Source organism: Somniosus microcephalus, unplaced genomic scaffold (genome assembly GCF_052327205.1).
Source record: "Somniosus microcephalus isolate GS21.2 unplaced genomic scaffold, FLI_Smic_1.0 unresolved_chr3, whole genome shotgun sequence".
Taxonomy (NCBI): domain Eukaryota; kingdom Metazoa; phylum Chordata; class Chondrichthyes; order Squaliformes; family Somniosidae; genus Somniosus; species Somniosus microcephalus.
Genome location: NW_028225181.1, coordinates 41,491,654 through 41,511,054, shown reverse-complemented (window position 1 = coordinate 41,511,054; position 19,401 = coordinate 41,491,654). Strand labels below are relative to the sequence as shown.

At 57.6% G+C, this 19,401-nt stretch overlaps 1 pseudogene; it reads left to right on the top strand.

The window, feature by feature from the left end:
* LOC147091384 (uncharacterized) overlaps positions 1-19,401 on the top strand; it is a 112,937-nt pseudogene that overhangs the window by 48,929 nt on the left and 44,607 nt on the right.

Sequence of the window (19,401 nt, the reverse complement as noted above, 5' to 3'; positions counted from 1 at the left end):
CGAGAGCGGGAGCCACATTACAAAGAGTGCCGAGAGCGGGAGCCGCATTACAAAGAGTGCCGAGAGCGGGAGCCACATTACAAAGAGTGCCGAGAGCGGGAGCTGCATTACATAGAGTGCGGAGAGCGGGAGCCACATTACAAAGAGTGCCGAGAGCGGGAGCCGCATTACAAAGAGTGTCGAGAGCGGGAGCCGCATTACAAAGAGCGCCGAGAGCGGGAGCCACGTTACAAAGAGTGCCGAGAGCGGGAGCCGCATTACAAAGAGTGCCGAGAGCGGGAGCCGCATTACAAAGAGTGCCGAGAGCGGGAGCCGCATTACAAAGAGGGTCGAGAGCGGGAGCCGCATTACAAAGAGTGTCGAGAGCGGGAGCCGCATTACAAAGAGTGTTGAGAGTGGGAGCCGCATTACAAAGAGTGTTGAGAGCGGGAGCCGCATTACAAAGAGTGTCGAGAGCGGGAGCCGCATTACAAAGATTGCCGAGAGCGGGAGCCACATTACAAAGAGTGCCGAGAGCGGGAGCCGCATTACAAAGAGTGTCGAGAGCGGGAGCCACATTACAAAGAGTGCCGAGAGCGGGAGCAGCATTACAAAGAGTGCCGAGAGCGGGAGCCACATTACAAAGAGTGTCGAGAGTGGGAGCCTCATTACAAAGAGTGTCGAGAGCGGGAGCCCCATTACAAAGAGTGTCGAGAGCGGGAGCAGCATTACAAAGAGTGTCGAGAGTTGGAGCCACATTACAAAGAGCGCCGAGAGCGGGAGCAGCGGATTAAAGAGCGCCAAGAGTGGGAGAAACGGAATAAAGAGTGTTGAGAGCGGGAGCAGTGGAATAAAGAGTGTCGAGAGCGGGAGCCGCATTACAAAGAGTGTCGAGAGCGGGAGCCACATTACAAAGAGTGTCGAGAGTGGGAGCCGCATTACAAAGAGTGCCGAGAGCGGGAGCCGCATTACAAAGAGTGCCGAGAGCGGGAGCCGCATTACAAAGAGTGCCGAGAGCGGGAGCCACATTACAAAGAGTGCCGAGAGCGGGAGCCACATTACATAGAGTGCCGAGAGCGGGAGCCACATTACAAAGAGTGCCGAGAGCGGGAGCTACAATACAAAGAGTGCCGAGAGCGGGAGCCACATTACAAAGAGTGCCGAGAGCGGGAGCTGCATTACAAAGAGTGTCGAGAGTGGGAGCAGAGGAATAAAGAGTGTCGAGTGCGGGAGCAGCATTACAAAGAGCGCCGAGAGCGGGAGCAGCGGATTAAAGAGCGCCAAGAGTGGGAGCAACGGAATAAAGAGTGTTGTGGAATAAAGAGTGTCGAGAGCGGGAGCCGCATTACAAAGAGTGTCGAGAGCGGGAGCCACATTACAAAGAGTGCCGAGAGTGGGAGCCGCATTACAAAGAGTGTCGAGAGCGGGAGCCGCATTACAAAGAGTGCCGACAGCGGGAGCCGCATTACAAAGAGTGCCGACAGCGGCAGCCGCATTACATAGAGTGCCGAGAGCGGGAGCCACATTACAAAGAGTGTCGAGAGCGGGAGCCGCATTACAAAGAGTGCCGAGAGCGGGAGCAGCATTACAAAGAGTGCTGAGAGCGGGAGCCGCATTACAAAGAGTGCCGAGAGCGGGAGCCGCATTACAAAGAGTGCCGAGAGCGGGAGCCGCATTACAAAGAGTGCCGAGAGCGGGAGCCGCATTACAAAGAGTGCCGAGAGTGGGAGCAGCGGAATAAAGCAAGCCGAGAGTGGGAGCCGCATTAGAAAGAGTGCCGAGAGCAGGAGCAGCATTACAAAGAGTGTCGAGAGCGGGAGCCACATTACAAAGAGTGTCGAGAGTAGGAGCCACATTACAAAATGTGTCGAGAGCGGGAGCCGCATTACAAAGAGTGTCGAGAGTGGGAGCAGAGGAATAAAGAGTGTCGAGTGCGGGAGCAGCATTACAAAGACCGCCGAGAGCGGGAGCAGCGGATTAAAGAGCGCCAAGTGTGGGAGCAACGGAATAAAGAGTGTTGAGAGCGGGAGCAGTGGAATAAAGAGTGTCGAGAGCGGGAGCAGCGGTATAAAGAGCACCGAGAGTGGGAGCAGCAGCACAAAGATTGTTGAGAGTGGGAGCAGTGGAACAAGGAGTGCCGAGAGTAGGAGCAGCGGCACAAAGAGTGTCGTGAGCGGGAGGAGTGGAATAAAGAGTGTCGAGAGCGGGAGCAGCAGCACAAAGAGTGTCGAGAGCGGGAGCAGCGGAATAAAGAGCGCCGAGAGCGGGAGGAGTGGAAAAAAGAGCACCGACAGTGGGAGCAGCAGCACAAAGAGTGTCGAGAGCGGGAGCAGCAGCACAAAGAGTGCCAAGAGCGGGAGCAGCAGCATAAAGAGTGCCGAGAGCAGGAGCAGCAGCACAAAGAGTTTCGAGAGCGGGAGCAGCGGAATAAAAAGCACCAAGAGCGGGAGCAACAGCACAAAGAGTGTCGAGAGCGGGAGCAGCGGAACAAAGAGTGCCGAGAGTGGGAGCAGCGGAATAAAGAGTGCCGAGAGCGGGAGCAGCGGAATAAAGAGTGCCGAGAGCGGGAGCAGCGGAATAAAGAGTGCCGAGAGCGGGAGCAGCGGAATAAAGAGTGCCGAGAGCAGGAGCAGCGGAATAAAGAGTGCCGAGAGCGGGAGCAGCGGAATAAAGAGTGCCGAGAGTGGGAGCAGCGGAATAAAGAGTGCCGAGAGCAGGAGCAGCGGAATAAACAGTGCCGAGAGCGGGAGCAGCGGAATAAAGAGTGCCGAGAGCGGGAGCAGCGGAATAAAGAGCGCCGAGAGCGGGAGCCGCATTACAAAGAGTGCGGAGAGCGGGAGCCGCATTACAAAGAGCGCCGAGAGTGGGAGCCGCATTACAAAGGGTGCAGAGAGCGGGAGCAGCATTACAAAGAGTGCCGAGAGCGGGAGCCGCATTACAAAGAGTGCCGAGAGCGGGAGCAGCATTACAAAGAGCGCCGAGAGCGGGAGCCGCATTACAAAGAGTGCCGAGAGCGGGAGCCACATTACAAAGTGTGCCGAGAGCGGGAGCCGCATTACAAGGAGTGTCGAGAGTGGGAGCCACATTACAAAGAGTGCCGAGAGCAGGAGCCGCATTACAAAGAGTGTCGAGAGCGGGAGCCGCATTACAAAGTGTGCCGAGAGCGGGAGCAACATTATAAAGAGTGCTGAGAGCGGGAGCCGCATTACAAAGAGTGTTGAGAGCGGGAGCCGCATTACAAAGAGTGTCAAGAGCGGGAGCAGCGGAGTAAAGAGTGTCGAGAGCGGGAGCAGCATTACAAAGGGCGCCAAGAGCGGAAGCAGCGGATTAAAGAGCGCCGAGAGTGGGAGCAGCTTAATAAAGAGTGTCGAGAGCGGGAGCAGTGGAACAAAGAGTGCCGAGAGTAGGAGCAGCGGCACAAAGAGTTTCGAGAGCGGGAGCAGTGGAATAAAGAGTGTCGAGAGCGGGAGCAGCGGTATAAAGAGCACCGAGAGTGGGAGCAGCAGCACAAAGATTGTCGAGAGTGGGACCAGCGGCACAAAGAGTGTCGAGTGCGGGAGGAGTGGAATAAAGAGTGTCGAGAGCGGGAGCAGCGGAACAAAGAGCACCGAGAGCGGGAGCAGCGGAACAAAGAGCACCGAGAGCGGGAGCAGCAGCACAAAGAGCGCCGAGAGCGGGAGTAGCAGAATAAAGAGTGCCGAGAGCAGGAGCAGCAGAATAAAGAGCGCCGAGAGCGGGACCAGCGGAATAAAGAGCACCGAGAGTGGGAGCTGCGGAATAAAGAGTGCCGAGAGCAGGAAAAGTGGAAGAAAGAGCGGCGAGAGCGGGAGCAGTGGAATAAAGAGCACCGAGAGCGGGAGCAGTGGAATAAAGTGTGCCGAGAGCAGGAGCAGCGGAATAAAGAGTGCCGAGAGCGGGAGCAGCGGAATAAAGAGTGCCGAGAGTGGGAGCAGCAGCACAAAGCGTTTCGAGAGCGGGAGCAGCGGAATAAAGAGCACCGAGAGCGGGAGCAGCAGAACAAAGAGTGTCGAGAGCGGGAGCATCATCACAAACAGTGTCGAGAGCGGGAGCAGCAGCACAAAGAGTGCCGAGAGCGGGAGCAGCAGCACAAAGAGTGCCGAGAGCGGGAGCAGCAGCACAAAGAGTGCCTAGAGCGGGAGCAGCAGCACAAAGAGTGCCGAGGGCGGGAGCAGCAGCACAAAGAGTGCCGAGAGCGGGAGCCGCATTACAAAGAGTGCCGAGAGCGGGGGCAGGAACAAAGAGTGCCGGGAGCAGGAGCAGCGGAGCAAAGAGTGCCGAGAGTGGGAGCAGCGGAATAAAGAGTGCCGAGCGCGGGAGCAGCGGAATAAAGAGTGCCGAGAGCGGGAGCAGCGGAATAAAAAGTGCCGAGAGCGGGAGCAGCGGACTAAAGAGTGCCGAGAGCAGGAGCAGCGGAATAAAGAGTGCCGAGAGCGGGAGCAGCGGAATTAAGAGTGCCGAGAGCGGGAGCAGCGGAATAAAGAGTGCCAAGAGCAGGAGCAGCGGAATAAAGAGTGCCGAGAGCGGGAGCAGCGGAATAAAGAGTGTCGAGAGCGGGAGCCGCATTACAAAGAGTGCCGAGAGCGGGAGCAGCGGAATAAAGTGCACCGAGAGCGGGAGCCGCATTACAAAGAGTGCCGAGAGCAGGAGCCACATTACAAAGAGTGCCGAGAGCGGGAGCAGCATTACAAAGAGTGCCGAGAGCGGGAGCCGCATTACAAAGAGTGTCGAGAGCGGGAGCAGCATTACAAAGGGTGTCGAGAGCGGGAGCCGCATTACAAAGAGTGTCGAGAGTGGGAGCCGCATTACAAAGAGTGACGAGAGCGGGAGCCACATTACAAAGCGCACCGAGCGCGGGAGCCACATTACAAAGAGTGTCGAGAGTGGGAGCAGCATTACAAAGAGTGCCGAGTGTGGGAGCAGCATTACAAAGAGTGCCGAGAGCGGGAGCCGCATGACAAAGAGTGTCGAGAGCGGGAGCCACGTTACAAAGTGTGCCGAGAGCGGGAGCCGCATTACAAAGAGTGCCGAGAGCGGGAGCCACATTACAAAGAGTGCCGAGAGCGGGAGCAGCATTACAAAGAGTGTCGAGTGCGGGAGCCTCATTACAAAGAGTGCCGAGAGCGGGAGCAGCATTACAAAGAGTGCCGAGAGCGGGAGCCACATTACAAAGAGTGTCGAGAGTGGGAGCCACATTACAAAGAGTGTCGAGAGCGGGAGCCCCATTACAAAGAGTGTCGAGAGCGGGAGCAGCATTACAAAGAGTGTCGAGAGTGGGAGCCACATTACAAAGAGCGCCGAGAGCGGGAGCAGCGGATTAAAGAGCGCCAAGAGTGGGAGCAACGGAATAAAGAGTGTCGAGAGCGGGAGCCGCATTACAAAGAGTGTCGAGAGCGGGAGCCGCATTACAAAGAGTGCCGAGAGCGGGAGCCGCATTACAAAGAGTGCCGAGAGCGGGAGCCGCATTACAAAGAGTGCCGAGAACGGGAGCTACAATACAAAGAGTGCCGAGAGCGGGAGCCACATTACAAAGAGTGCCGAGAGCGGGAGCTGCATTACAAAGAGTGTCGAGAGCGGGAGCAGAGGAATAAAGAGCGCCAAGAGTGGGAGCAACGGAATAAAGAGTGTTGAGAGCGGGAGCAGTGGAATAAAGAGTGTCGAGAGCGGGAGCCACATTACAAAGAGTGCCGAGAGTGGGAGCCGCATTACAAAGAGTGTCGAGAGCGGGAGCCGCATTACAAAGAGTGCCGACAGCAGGAGCCACATTACATAGAGTGCCGAGAGCGGGAGCCACATTACAAAGAGTGTCGAGAGCGGGAGCCGCATTACAAAGAGTGCCGAGAGCGGGAGCAGCATTACAAAGAGTGCCGAGAGCGGGAGCCGCATTACAAAGAGTGCCGAGAGCGGGAGCCACATTACAAAGAGTGCCGAGAGCGGGAGCTGCATTACAAAGAGTGCCGAGAGCGGGAGCCGCATTACAACGAGTGCCGAGAGTGGGAGCAGCGGAATAAAGCAAGCCGAGAGTGGGAGCCGCATTACAAAGAGTGCCGAGAGCGGGAGCTGCATTACAAAGGGTGTCGAGAGCAGGAGCAGCATTACAAAGAGTGTCGAGAGCGGGAGCCACATTACAAAGAGTGCCGAGAGCGGGAGCCGCATTACAAAGAGTGTCGAGAGTAGGAGCCACATTACAAAGAGTGTCGAGAGCGGGAGCAGCGGAATAAAGAGTGTCGAGAGTGGGAGCAGCATTACAAAGAGTGTCGAGAGCGGGAGCCGCATTACAAAGAGTGCCGAGAGCGGGAGCCGCATTACAAAGAGTGTCGAGAGTAGGAGCCGCATTACAAAATGTGTCGAGAGCGGGAGCCGCATTACAAAGAGTGTCGAGATTGGGAACAGAGGAATAAAGAGTGTCGAGTGCGGGAGCAGCAGTACAAAGAGCGCCGAGTGCGGGAGCAGCGGATTAAAGAGCGCCAAGAGTGGGAGCAACGGAATAAAGAGTGTCGAGAGCGGGAGCAGCGGTATAAAGAGCACCGAGAGTGGGAGCAGCAGCACAAAGATTGTTGAGAGCAGGAGGAGTGGAATAAAGAGTGTCGAGAGCGGGAGCAGCAGCACAAAGAGTGTCGAGGGTGGGAGCAGCAGAATAAAGAGCGCCGAGAGCGGGAGGAGTGGAAAAAAGAGCACCGAGAGCGGGAGCAGCAGCACAAAGAGTGTCGAGAGCAGGAGCAGCAGCACAAAGAGTGCCAAGAGCGGGAGCAGCAGCATAAAGAGTGCCGCGAGCAGGAGCAGCAGCACAAAGAGTTTCGAGAGCGGGAGCAGCGGAATAAAGAGCACCGAGAGCGGGAGCAGCAGCACAAAGAGTGTCGAGAGCGGGAGCAGTGGAACAAAGAGTGCCGAGAGCGGGAGCAGCGGAATAAAGAGTGCCGAGAGCGGGAGCAGCGGAATAAAGAGTGCCGAGAGCGGGAGCAGCGGAATAAAGAGTGCCGAGAGCAGGAGCAGCGGAATAAAGAGTGCCGAGCGCGGGAGCAGCGGAATAAAGAGTGCCGAGAGTGGGAGCAGCGGAATAAAGAGTGCCGAGAGCAGGAGCAGCGGAATAAACAGTGCCGAGAGCGGGAGCAGCGGAATAAAGAGTGCCGAGAGTGGGAGCAGCGGAATAAAGAGTGCCGAGAGCGGGAGCAGCGGAATAAAGAGTGCCGAGAGCGGGAGCAGCGGAATAAAGAGTGCTGAGAGTGGGAGCCGCATTACAAAGAGCGCCGAGAGCGGAAGCCGCAGCAGAAAGAGTGCCGACAGAGGGAGCCGCATTACAAAGAGTGCTGCGAGCAGGAGCAGCGGAACAAAGAGTGCCAAGAGCGGGAGCAGCGGAATAAAGAGTGCCGAGAGCGGGAGCAGCGCAATAAAGAGTGCCGAGAGCGGGAGCCGCATTACAAAGAGTGCCGAGGGCGGGAGCCGCATTACAAAGAGTGCCGAGAGCGGGAGCCGCATTAGAAAGAGTGCCGAGAGTGGTAGCAGTGGAATAAAGAGTGTCGAGAGCCGGAGCAGCGGAATAAAGAGTGTCGAGAGCGGGAGCAGCATTACAAAGAGCGCCGAGAGCGGGAGCAGCAGATTAAAGAGCGCCGAGAGTGGGAGCAGCGGAATAAAGAGTGTCGAGAGCAGGAGCAGTGGAACAAAGAGTATCGAGAGTAGGAGCAGCGGCACAAAGAGTGTCGAGAGCGGGAGCAGTGGAATAAAGAGTGTCGAGAGCGGGAGCAGCGGAATAAAGAGCACCGAGAGTGGCAGCAGCAGCACAAAGAGTGTCGAGAGTGGGAGCAGTGGAATAAAGAGTCTCGAGAACGGGAGCAGCAGCACAAAGAGAGTCGAGCGCAGGAGCAGCGGCACAAAGAGTGCCGAGAGCAGGAGCAGAGGAATAAAGACTGTCGAGAGCGGGAGCAGCATGACAAAGAGTGCCGAGAGCGGGTGCAGCGGAATAAACTGCGCCGAGAGTGGGAGCAGCAGAATAAAGAGCGCAGAGAGCGGGAGCAGCGGAATAAAGAGTGTCGAGACCGAGAGCAGCATGACAAAGAGTGCCGAGAGTGGGTGCAGCGGAATAAAGTGCGCCGAGAGCGGGAGCCGCATTACAAAGAGCGCCGAGAGCGGGAGCAGCTGAATAAAGAGTGCCGATAGCAGGAGCAGTGGAATAAAGAGCACCGAGAGCGGGAGCCGCATTACAAAGAGCGCCGAGATTGGGAGCAGCTGAATAAAGAGTGCCGAGAGCAGGAGCAGCGGAACAAAGAGTGCCGAGAGCCGGAGCAGTGGAATAAAGAGTGCCGAGAGCGGGAGCAGCGGAATAAAGAGTGCCGAGAGCAGGAGCAGCGGAACAAAGAGTCCCAAGAGTGGGAGCAGCGGAATAAAGAGTGCCGAGAGCGGGAGCAGCGGAATAAAGAGTGTCGAGAGCGGGAGCAGCATTACAAAGAGTGCCGAGAGTGGAAGCCGCATTACAAAGAGTGCCGAGAGCGGGAGCCACATTACAAAGAGTGCCGAGAGCGGGAGCCGCATTACAAAGAGTGCCGAGAGTGGGAGCCGCATTACAAAGTGTGCCGTGAGCGGGAGCCGCATTACAAAGAGTGCCGAGAGCGGGAGCCGCATTACAAAGAGTGCCGAGAGCGGGAGCCGCATTACAAAGAGTGCCGAGAGTGGGAGCAGCGGAATAAAGAGAGCTGAGAGCGGGAGCCGCATTACAAAGAGTGTCGAGAGCGGGAGCTACATTACAAAGAGTGCCGAGAGCGGGAGCCGCATTACAAAGAGTGCCGAGAGCAGGAGCCGCATTACAAAGAGCGTCAAGAGCAGGAGCCACATTACAAAGAGTGTCGAGTGCGGGAGCAGCGGATTAAAGAGCGCCGAGAGTGGGAGCAACGGAATAAAGAGCGTCGAGAGCGGGAGCAGTGGAACAAAGAGTGCCGAGAGTAGGAGCAGCGGCACAAAGAGTGTCGAGAGCGGGAGGAGTGGAATAAAGAGTGTCGAGAGCGGGAGCAGCAGCACAAAGTGTGTCGAGAGCGGGAGCAGCGGAATAAAGAGCGCCGAGAGCGGGAGGAGTGGAAAAAAGAGCACCGATAGTGGGAGCAGCAGCACAAAGAGTGTCGAGAGCGGGAGCAGCAGCACAAAGAGTGCCAAGAGCGGGAGCAGCAGCATAAAGAGTGCCGAGAGCGGGAGCAGCAGCACAAAGAGTTTCGAGAGCGGGAGCAGCGGAATAAAGAGCACCGAGAGTGGGAGCAGCAGCACAAAGAGTGTCGAGAGCGGGAGCAGCATCAGAAAGAGTGCTGAGAGCGGGAGCCGCATTACAAATAGTGCTGAGAGCGGGAGCAGCGGAACAAAGAGTGCCAAGAGCAGGAGCAGCGGAACAAAGAGTGCCGAGAGTGGGAGCAGTGTAATAAAGAGTGCCGAGAGCGGGAGCAGCGGAATAAAGAGTGCAGAGAGCGGGAGCAGCGGAATAAAGAGTGTCGAGAGCGGGAGCCGCATTACAAAGAGTGTCGAGAGCGGGAGCCGCATTACAAAGAGTGCCGAGAGCGGGAGCCACATTACAAAGAGTGCCGAGAGCGGGAGCAGCATTACAAAGAGTGTCGAGAGCGGGAGCCGCATTACAAAGAGTGTCGAGAGCGGGAGCCGCATTACAAAGAGTGCCGAGAGCGGGAGCCACATTACAAAGAGTGTCGAGAGCGGGAGCCACATTACAAAGAATGCCGAGAGCGGGAGCCGCATTACAAAGAGTGTCGAGAGCGGGAGCCACATTACAAAGAGTGTCGAGAGCGGGAGCCACATTACAAAGAATGCCGAGAGCGGGAGCCGCATTACAAAGAGTGTCGAGAGCGGGAGCCACATTACAAAGAGTGCCGAGAGCGGGAGCCGCATTACAAAGAGTGCCGAGAGTGGGAGTCGCATTACAAAGAGTGTCGAGAGCGGGAGCAGCATTACAAAGAGTGCCGAGAGCGGGAGCCACATTACAAAGAGTGCCGAGAGCGGGAGCCGCATTACAAAGAGTGCCGAGAGTAGGAGCAGCGGCACAAAGAGTGTCGAGAGCGGGAGCAGTGGAATAAAGAGTGTCGAGAGTGGGAGCAGCGGTATAAAGAGCACCGAGGGTGGGAGCAGCAGCACAAAGATTGTCGAGAGTGGGAGCAGCGGCACAAAGAGTGTCGAGTGCGGGAGGAGTGGAATAAAGAGTGTCGAGAGCGGGAGCAGCGGAACAAAGAGCACCGAGAGCGGGAGCAGCATTACAAAGAGTGCCAAGAGCGGGAGCAGCGGAACAAAGAGTGTCGAGAGCGGGAGCAGCGGAACAAAGAGCACCGAGAGCGGGAGCAGCAGCACAAAGAGCGCCGAGAGCGGGAGTAGCGGAATAAAGAGTGCCGAGAGCAGGAGCAGCAGAATAAAGAGCGCCGAGAGCGGGACCAGTGGAATAAAGAGCACCGAGAGCGGGAGCTGCGGAATAAAGAGTGCCGAGAGCAGGAGAAGCGGAATAAAGAGCGGCGAGAGCGGGAGCAGCGGAATAAAGAGCACTGAGAGCGGGAGCGGTGGAATAAAGTGTGCCGAGAGCAGGAGCAGCGGAATAAAGAGTGCCGAGAGCGGGAGCAGCGGAATAAAGAGCACCGAGAGCGGGAGCAGCAGAACAAAGTGTGTCGAGAGCGGGAGCAGCATCACAAACAGTGTCGAGAGCGGGAGCAGCAGCACAAAGAGTGCCGAGAGAGGGAGCAGCAGCACAAAGAGTGCTGAGAGCGGGAGCAGCAGCACAAAGAGTGCCGAGAGCGGGAGCAGCAGCACAAAGAGTGCCGAGAGCGGGAGCAGCAGCACAAAGAGTGCCGAGAGCGGGAGCCGCATTACAAAGAGTGCCGAGAGCGGGGGCAGGAACAAAGAGTGCCGGTAGCAGGAGCAGTGGAGCAAAGAGTGCCGAGAGTGGGAGCAGCGGAATAAAGAGTGCCGAGCGCGGGAGCAGCGGAATAAAGAGTGCCGAGAGTGGGAGCAGCGGAATAAAAAGTGCCGAGAGCGGGAGCAGCGGAATAAAGAGTGCCGAGAGCAGGAGCAGCGGAATAAAGAGTGCCGAGAGCGGGAGCAGCGGAATAAAGAGTGCCGAGAGCGGGAGCAGCGGATTAAAGAGTGCCGAGATAAGGAGCAGTGGAATAAAGAGTGCCGAGAGCGGGAGCAGCGGAATAAAGAGTGCCGAGAGCGGGAGCAGCGGAATGAAGAGCGCCGAGAGTGGGAGCCACATTACAAAGAGTGTCGAGAGCGGGAGCCGCATTACAAAGAGTGCCGAGAGCGGGAGCAGCGGAATAAAGAGCGCCGAGAGCGGGAGCCGCATTACAAAGAGTGCCGAGAGCGGGAGCCGCATTACAAAGAGCGCCGAGAGTGGGAGCCGCATTACAAAGGGTGCCGAGAGCGGGAGCAGCATTACAAAGAGTGCCGAGAGCGGGAGCCGCATTACAAAGAGGGCCGAGAGCGGGAGACGCATTACAAAGAGTGCCGAGAGCGGTAGCAGCATTACAAAGAGGGTCGAGAGTGGGAGCCACATTACAAAGAGTGCCGAGAGCGGGAGCAGCATTACAAAGAGTGCCGAGAGCGGGAGCCGCATTACAAAGAGTACCGAGAGCGGGAGCCGCATTACAAAGAGAGTCGAGAGCGGGAGCCACATTACAAAGTGTGCCGAGAGCGGGAGCCGCATTACAAGGAGTGTCGAGAGTGGGAGCCACATTACAAAGAGTGCCGAGAGCGGGAGCCACATTACAAAGAGTGTCGAGAGCGGGAGCCACATTACAAAGTGTGCCGAGAGCGGGAGCAGCATTACAAAGAGTGCTGAGAGCGGGAGCCGCATTTCAAAGAGTGTTGAGAGCGGGAGCCGCATTACAAAGAGTGTCGAGAGCGGGAGCAGCGGAGTAAAGAGTGTCGAGAGCGGGAGCAGCATTACAAAGGGCGCCAAGAGCGGAAGCAGCGGATTAAAGAGCGCCGAGAGTGGGAGCAGCTTAATAAAGAGTGTCGAGAGCGGGAGCAGTGGAATAAAGAGTGTCGAGAGCGGGAGCAGCGGTATAAAGAGCACCGAGAGTGGGAGCAGCAGCACAAAGATTGTCGAGAGTGGGAGCAGCGGCACAAATAGTGTCGAGTGCGGGAGGAGTGGAATAAAGAGTGTCGAGAGCGGGAGCAGCGGAACAAAGAGCACCGAGAGCGGGAGCAGCATTACAAAGAGTGCCGAGAGCGGGAGCAGCGGAACAAAGAGTGTCGAGTGCGGGAGCAGCGGAACAAAGAGCACCGAGAGCGGGAGCAGCAGCACAGAGAGCGCCGAGAGCGGGAGTAGCAGAATAAAGAGTGCCGAGAGCAGGAGCAGCAGAATAAAGAGCGCCGAGAGCGGGACCAGCGGAATAAAGAGCACCGAGAGTGGGAGCTGCGGAATAAAGAGTGCCGAGAGCAGGAGAAGCGGAATAAAGAGCGGCGAGAGCGGGAGCAGCGGAATAAAGAGCACCGAGAGCGGGAGCAGTGGAATAACGTGTGCCGAGAGCAGGAGCAGCGGAATAAAGAGTGCCGAGAGCGGGAGCAGCGGAATAAAGAGTGCCGAGAGTGGGAGCAGCAGCACAAAGCGTTTCGAGAGCGGGAGCAGCGGAATAAAGAGCACCGAGAGCGGGAGCAGCAGAACAAAGAGTGTCGAGAGCGGGAGCAGCATCACAAACAGTGTCGAGAGCGGGAGCAGCAGCACAAAGAGTGCCGAGAGCGGGAGCAGCAGCACAAAGAGTGCCGAGAGCGGGAGCAGCAGCACAAAGAGTGCCTAGAGCGGGAGCAGCAGCACAAAGAGTGCCGAGAGCGGGAGCAGCAGCACAAAGAGTGCCGAGAGCGGGAGCCGCATTACAAAGAGTGCCGAGAGCGGGGGCAGGAACAAAGAGTGCCGGGAGAAGGAGCAGCGGAGCAAAGAGTGCCGAGAGTGGGAGCAGCGGAATAAAGAGTGCCGAGCGCGGGAGCAGCGGAATAAAGAGTGCCGAGAGCGGGAGCAGCGGAATAAAAAGTGCCGAGAGCGGGAGCAGCGGAAAAAAGAGTGCCGAGAGCAGGAGCAGCGGAATAAAGAGTGCCGAGAGCGGGAGCAGCGGAATTAAGAGTGCCGAGAGCGGGAGCAGCGGAATAAAGAGTGCCGAGAGCAGGAGCAGCGGAATAAAGAGTGCCGAGAGCGGGAGCAGCGGAATAAAGAGTGTCGAGAGCAGGAGCAGCGGAATAAAGAGTGCCGAGAGCGGGAGCAGCGGAATTAAGAGTGCCGAGAGCGGGAGCAGCGGAATAAAGAGTGCCGAGAGCAGGAGCAGCGGAATAAAGAGTGCCGAGAGCGGGAGCAGCGGAATAATGAGTGTCGAGAGCGGGAGCCGCATTACAAAGAGTGCCGAGAGCGGGAGCAGCGGAATAAAGTGCGCCGAGAGCGGGAGCCGCATTACAAAGAGTGCCGAGAGCAGTAGCCACATTACAAAGAGTGCCGAGAGCGGGAGCAGCATTACAAAGAGTGCCGAGAGTGGGAGCCGCATTACAAAGAGTGTCGAGAGCAGGAGCAGCATTACAAAGGGTGTTGAGAGCGGGAGCCGCATTACAAAGAGTGTCGAGAGTGGGAGCCGCATTACAAAGAGTGACGAGAGCGGGAGAAGCGGAATAAAGTGCGCCGAGAGCGGGAGCCGCATTACAAAGAGTGCCGAGAGCGGGAGCCGCATTACAAAGAGTGCCGAGAGCGGGAGCAGCGGAATAAAGTGCGCCGAGAGCGGGAGCCGCATTACAAAGAGTGCCGAGAGCAGGAGCCACATTACAAAGTGTGACGAGAGCGGGAGCCACATTACAAAGCGCGCCGAGAGCGGGAGCCACATTACAAAGAGTGTCGAGAGTGGGAGCAGCATTACAAAGAGTGCCGAGAGCGGGAGCCGCATTACAAAGAGTGTCGAGAGCGGGAGCCACATTACAAAGTGTGCCGAGAGCGGGAGCCACATTACAAAGAGTGTCGAGAGCGGGAGCCGCATTACAAAGAGTGTCGAGAGTGGGAGCCGCATTACAAAGAGTGTCGAGAGTGGGAGCCACATTACAAAGAGTGCCGAGAGCGGGAGCAGCATTACAAAGACTGCCGAGAGCGGGAGCCACATTTCAAAGAGTGCCGAGAGCGGAAGCCGCATTACAAAGAGTGCCGAGAGCGGGAGCAGCATTACAAAGAGTGCCGAGAGCGGGAGCCGCATTACAAAGAGCGCCGAGAGCGGGAGCCGCATTACAAAGAGTGTCGAGAGCGGGAGCCGCATTACAAAGAGTGTCGAGAGCCGGAGCCACATTACAAAGAGTGTCGAGAGTGGGAGCCGCATTACAAAGAGTGTCGAGAGCGGGAGCCACATTAAAAAGAGTGCCGAGAGCGGGAGCCGCATTACAAAGAGTGCCGAGAGCGGGAGCCACATTACAAAGAGTGCCGAGAGCGGGAGCTGCATTACATAGAGTGCGGAGAGCGGGAGCCACATTACAAAGAGTGCCGAGAGCGGGAGCCACATTACAAAGAGAGCCGAGAGCGGGAGCCGCATTACAAAGAGTGCCGAGAGCGGGAGCCGCATTACAAAGAGTGCCGAGAGCGGGAGCCACATTACAAAGAGTGCCGAGAGCGGGAGCCGCATTACAAAGAGCGCCGAGAGCGGGAGCCACATTACAAAGAGTGCCGAGAGCGGGAGCCACATTACAAAGGGCGCCGAGAGCGGGAGCTGCATTACAAAGCGCGCCGAGAGCGGGAGCCACATTACAAAGAGCGCCGAGAGCGGGAGCCACATTACAAAGGGCGCCGAGAGCGGGAGCCGCATTACAAAGAGTGTCGAGAGCGGGAGCCGCATTACAAAGAGCGCCGAGAGCGGGAGCCACGTTACAAAGAGTGCCGAGAGCGGGAGCAGCATTACAAAGAGCGCCGAGAGCGGGAGCCGCATTACAAAGAGTGCCGAGAGCGGGAGCAGCATTACAAAGAGTGCCGAGAGCGGGAGCCACTTTACAAAGAGTGCCGAGTGCAGGAGCCGCATTACAAAGAGTGTCGAGAGCGGGAGCAGCATTACAAAGAGTGCCGAGAGCGGGAGCCACATTACAAAGAGTGTCGAGAGCGGGAGCCGCATTACAAAGAGCGCCGAGAGCGGGAGCCACATTACAAAGAGTGCCGAGAGCGGGAGCCGCATTACAAAGAGTGCCGAGAGCGGGAGCCGCATTACAAAGAGTGCCGAGAGCGGGAGCAGCGGAACAAAGAGCACCGAGAGCGGGAGCAGCAGCACAAAGAGCGCCGAGAGCGGGAGTAGCGGAATAAAGAGTGCCGAGAGCAGGAGCAGCAGAATAAAGAGCGCCGAGAGCGGGACCAGCGGAATAAAGAGCACCGAGAGCAGGAGCTGCGGAATAAAGAGTGCCGAGAGCAGCAGAAGCGGAATAAAGAGCGGCGAGAGCGGGAGCAGCGGAATAAAGAGCATCGAGAGCGGGAGCAGCAGAACAAAGAGTGTCGAGAGCGGGAGCAGCATCACAAACAGTGTCGAGAGCGGGAGCAGCAGCACAAAGAGTGCCGAGAGCGGGAGCAGCAGCACAAAGAGTGCCGAGAGCGGGAGCAGCAGCATAAAGAGTGCCGAGAGCGGGAGCAGCAGCACAAAGAGTGCCGAGAGCGGGAGCCGCATTACAAAGAGTGCCGAGAGCGGGGGCAGGAACAAAGAGTGCCGGGAGCAGGAGCAGCGGAGCAAAGAGTGCCGAGAGTGGGAGCAGCGGAATAAAGAGTGCCGAGCGCGGGAGCAGCGGAATAAAGAGTGCCGAGAGCGGGAGCAGCGGAATAAAAAGTGCCGAGAGCGGGAGCAGCGGAATAAAGAGTGCCGAGAGCAGGAGCAGCGGAATAAAGAGTGCCGAGAGCGGGAGCAGCGGAATAAAGAGTGCCGAGAGCGGGAGCAGTGGATTAAAGAGTGCCGAGATCAGGAGCAGCGGAATAAAGAGTGCCGAGAGTGGGAGCAGCGGAATAAAGAGCGCCGAGAGTGGGAGCCACATTACAAAGAGTGTCGAGAGCGGGAGCAGCGGAATAAAGCGCGCCGAGAGTGGGAGCCACATTACAAAGAGTGTCGAGATCGGGAGCCGCATTACAAAGAGTGCCGAGACCGGGAGCAGCGTTAAAAAGAGTGCCGAGAGCGGGAGCAGCGGAATAAAGAGCGCCGAGAGCGGGAGCCGCATTACAAAGAGTGCCGAGAGCGGGAGCCGCATTACAAAGAGCGCCGAGAGTGGGAGCCGCATTACAAAGGGTGCCGAGAGCGGGAGCAGCATTACAAAGAGTGCCGAGAGCGGGAGCCGCATTACAAAGAGCGCCGAGAGCGGGAGCCGCATTACAAAGAGTGCCGAGAGCGGTAGCAGCATTACAAAGAGGGTCGAGAGTGGGAGCCGCATTACAAAGAGTGACGAGAGCGGGAGCCACATTACAAAGCGCGCCGAGAGCGGGAGCCACATTACAAAGAGTGCCGAGAGCGGGAGCAGCATTACAAAGAGTGCCGAGAGCGGGAGCCGCATTACAAAGAGTACCGAGAGCGGGAGCCGCATTACAAAGAGAGTCGAGAGCGGGAGCCACATTACAAAGTGTGCCGAGAGCGGGAGCCGCATTACAAGGAGTGTCGAGAGTGGGAGCCACATTACAAAGAGTGCTGAGAGCGGGAGCCGCATTACAAAGAGTGTCGAGAGCGGGAGCTGCATTACAAAGTGTGCCGAGAGCGGGAGCCTCATTACAAAGAGTGCCGAGAGCGGGAGCAGCATTACAAAGAGTGCCGAGAGCGGGAGCCACTTTAAAAAGAGTGCCGAGTGCAGGAGCCGCATTACAAAGAGTGTCGAGAGCGGGAGCAGCATTACAAAGAGTGCCGAGAGCGGGAGCCACATTACAAAGAGTGTCGAGAGCGGGAGCCGCATTACAAAGAGCGCCGAGAGCGGGAGCCACATTACAAAGAGTGCCGAGAGCGGGAGCCGCATTACAAAGAGTGCCGAGAGCGGGAGCCGCATTACAAAGAGTGCCGAGAGCGGGAGCAGCGGAACAAAGAGCACCGAGAGCGGGAGCAGCAGCACAAAGAGCGCCGAGAGCGGGAGTAGCGGAATAAAGAGTGCCGAGAGCAGGAGCAGCAGAATAAAGAGCGCCGAGAGCGGGACCAGCGGAATAAAGAGCACCGAGAGCAGGAGCTGCGGAATAAAGAGTGCCGAGAGCAGCAGAAGCGGAATAAAGAGCGGCGAGAGCGGGAGCAGCGGAATAAAGAGCATCGAGAGCGGGAGCAGCAGAACAAAGAGTGTCGAGAGCGGGAGCAGCATCACAAACAGTGTCGAGAGCGGGAGCAGCAGCACAAAGAGTGCCGAGAGCGGGAGCAGCAGCACAAAGAGTGCCGAGAGCGGGAGCAGCAGCATAAAGAGTGCCGAGAGCGGGAGCAGCAGCACAAAGAGTGCCGAGAGCGGGAGCCGCATTACAAAGAGTGCCGAGAGCGGGGGCAGGAACAAAGAGTGCCGGGAGCAGGAGCAGCGGAGCAAAGAGTGCCGAGAGTGGGAGCAGCGGAATAAAGAGTGCCGAGCGCGGGAGCAGCGGAATAAAGAGTGCCGAGAGCGGGAGCAGCGGAATAAAAAGTGCCGAGAGCGGGAGCAGCGGAATAAAGAGTGCCGAGAGCAGGAGCAGCGGAATAAAGAGTGCCGAGAGCGGGAGCAGCGGAATAAAGAGTGCCGAGAGCGGGAGCAGTGGATTAAAGAGTGCCGAGATCAGGAGCAGCGGAATAAAGAGTGCCGAGAGTGGGAGCAGCGGAATAAAGAGCGCCGAGAGTGGGAGCCACATTACAAAGAGTGTCGAGAGCGGGAGCAGCGGAATAAAGCGCGCCGAGAGTGGGAGCCACATTACAAAGAGTGTCGAGATCGGGAGCCGCATTACAAAGAGTGCCGAGACCGGGAGCAGCGTTAAAAAGAGTGCCGAGAGCGGGAGCAGCGGAATAAAGAGCGCCGAGAGCGGGAGCCGCATTACAAAGAGTGCCGAGAGCGGGAGCCGCATTACAAAGAGCGCCGAGAGTGGGAGCCGCATTACAAAGGGTGCCGAGAGCGGGAGCAGCATTACAAAGAGCGCCGAGAGCGGGAGCCGCATTACAAAGAGTGCCGAGAGCGGTAGCAGCATTACAAAGAGGGTCGAGAGTGGGAGCCGCATTACAAAGAGTGACGAGAGCGGGAGCCACATTACAAAGCGCGCCGAGAGCGGGAGCCACATTACAAAGAGTGCCGAGAGCGGGAGCAGCATTACAAAGAGTGCCGAGAGCGGGAGCCGCATTACAAAGAGTACCGAGAGCGGGAGCCGCATTACAAAGAGAGTCGAGAGCGGGAGCCACATTACAAAGTGTGCCGAGAGCGGGAGCCGCATTACAAGGAGTGTCGAGAGTGGGAGCCACATTACAAAGAGTGCTGAGAGCGGGAGCCGCATTACAAAGAGTGTCGAGAGCGGGAGCTGCATTACAAAGTGTGCCGAGAGCGGGAGCCGCATTACAAAGAGTGTTGAGAGCGGGAGCCGCATTACAAAGAGTGTCGAGAGCGGGAGCAGCGGAGTAAAGAGTGCCGAGAGCGGGAGCAGCATTACAAAGGGCGCCAAGAGCGGAAGCAGCGGATTAAAGAGCGCCGAGAGTGGGAGCAGCTTAATAAAGAGTTTCGAGAGCGGGAGCAGTGGAACAAAGAGTGCCGAGAGTAGGAGCAGCGGTACAAAGAGTGTCGAGAGCGGGAGTAGTGGAATAAAGAGTGTCGAGAGCGGGAGCAGCGGAGTAAAGAGTGTCGAGAGCGGGAGCAGCATTACAAAGGGCGCCAAGAGCGGAAGCAGCGGATTAAAGAGCGCCGAGAGTGGGAGCAGCTTAATAAAGAGTGCCGAGAGCGGGAGCAGTGGAACAAAGAGTGCCGAGAGTAGGAGCAGCGGCACAAAGAGTGTCGAGAGCGGGAGCAGTGGAATAAAGAGTGTCGAGAGCGGGAGCAGCGGTATAAAGAGCACCGAGAGTGGGAGCAGCAGCACAAAGATTGTCGAGAGTGGGAGCAGCGGCACAAAGAGTGTCGAGTGCGGGAGGAGTGGAATAAAGAGTGTCGAGAGCGGCAGCAGCGGAACAAAGAGCACCGAGAGCGGGAGCAGCGGAACAAAGAGTGCCGAGAGCGGGAGCAGCGGAACAAAGAGTGTCGAGAGCGGGAGCAGCGGAACAAAGAGCACGGAGAGCGGGAGCAGCAGCACAAAGAGCGCCGAGAGCGGGAGTAGCAGAATAAAGAGTGCCGAGAGCAGGAGCAGCAGAATAAAGAGCGCCGAGAGCGGGACCAGCGGAATAAAGAGCACCGAGAGTGGGAGCTGCGGAATAAAGAGTGCCGAGAGCAGGAGAAGCAGAATAAAGAGCGGCAAGAGCGGGAGCAGCGGAATAAAGAGCACCGAGAGCGGGAGCA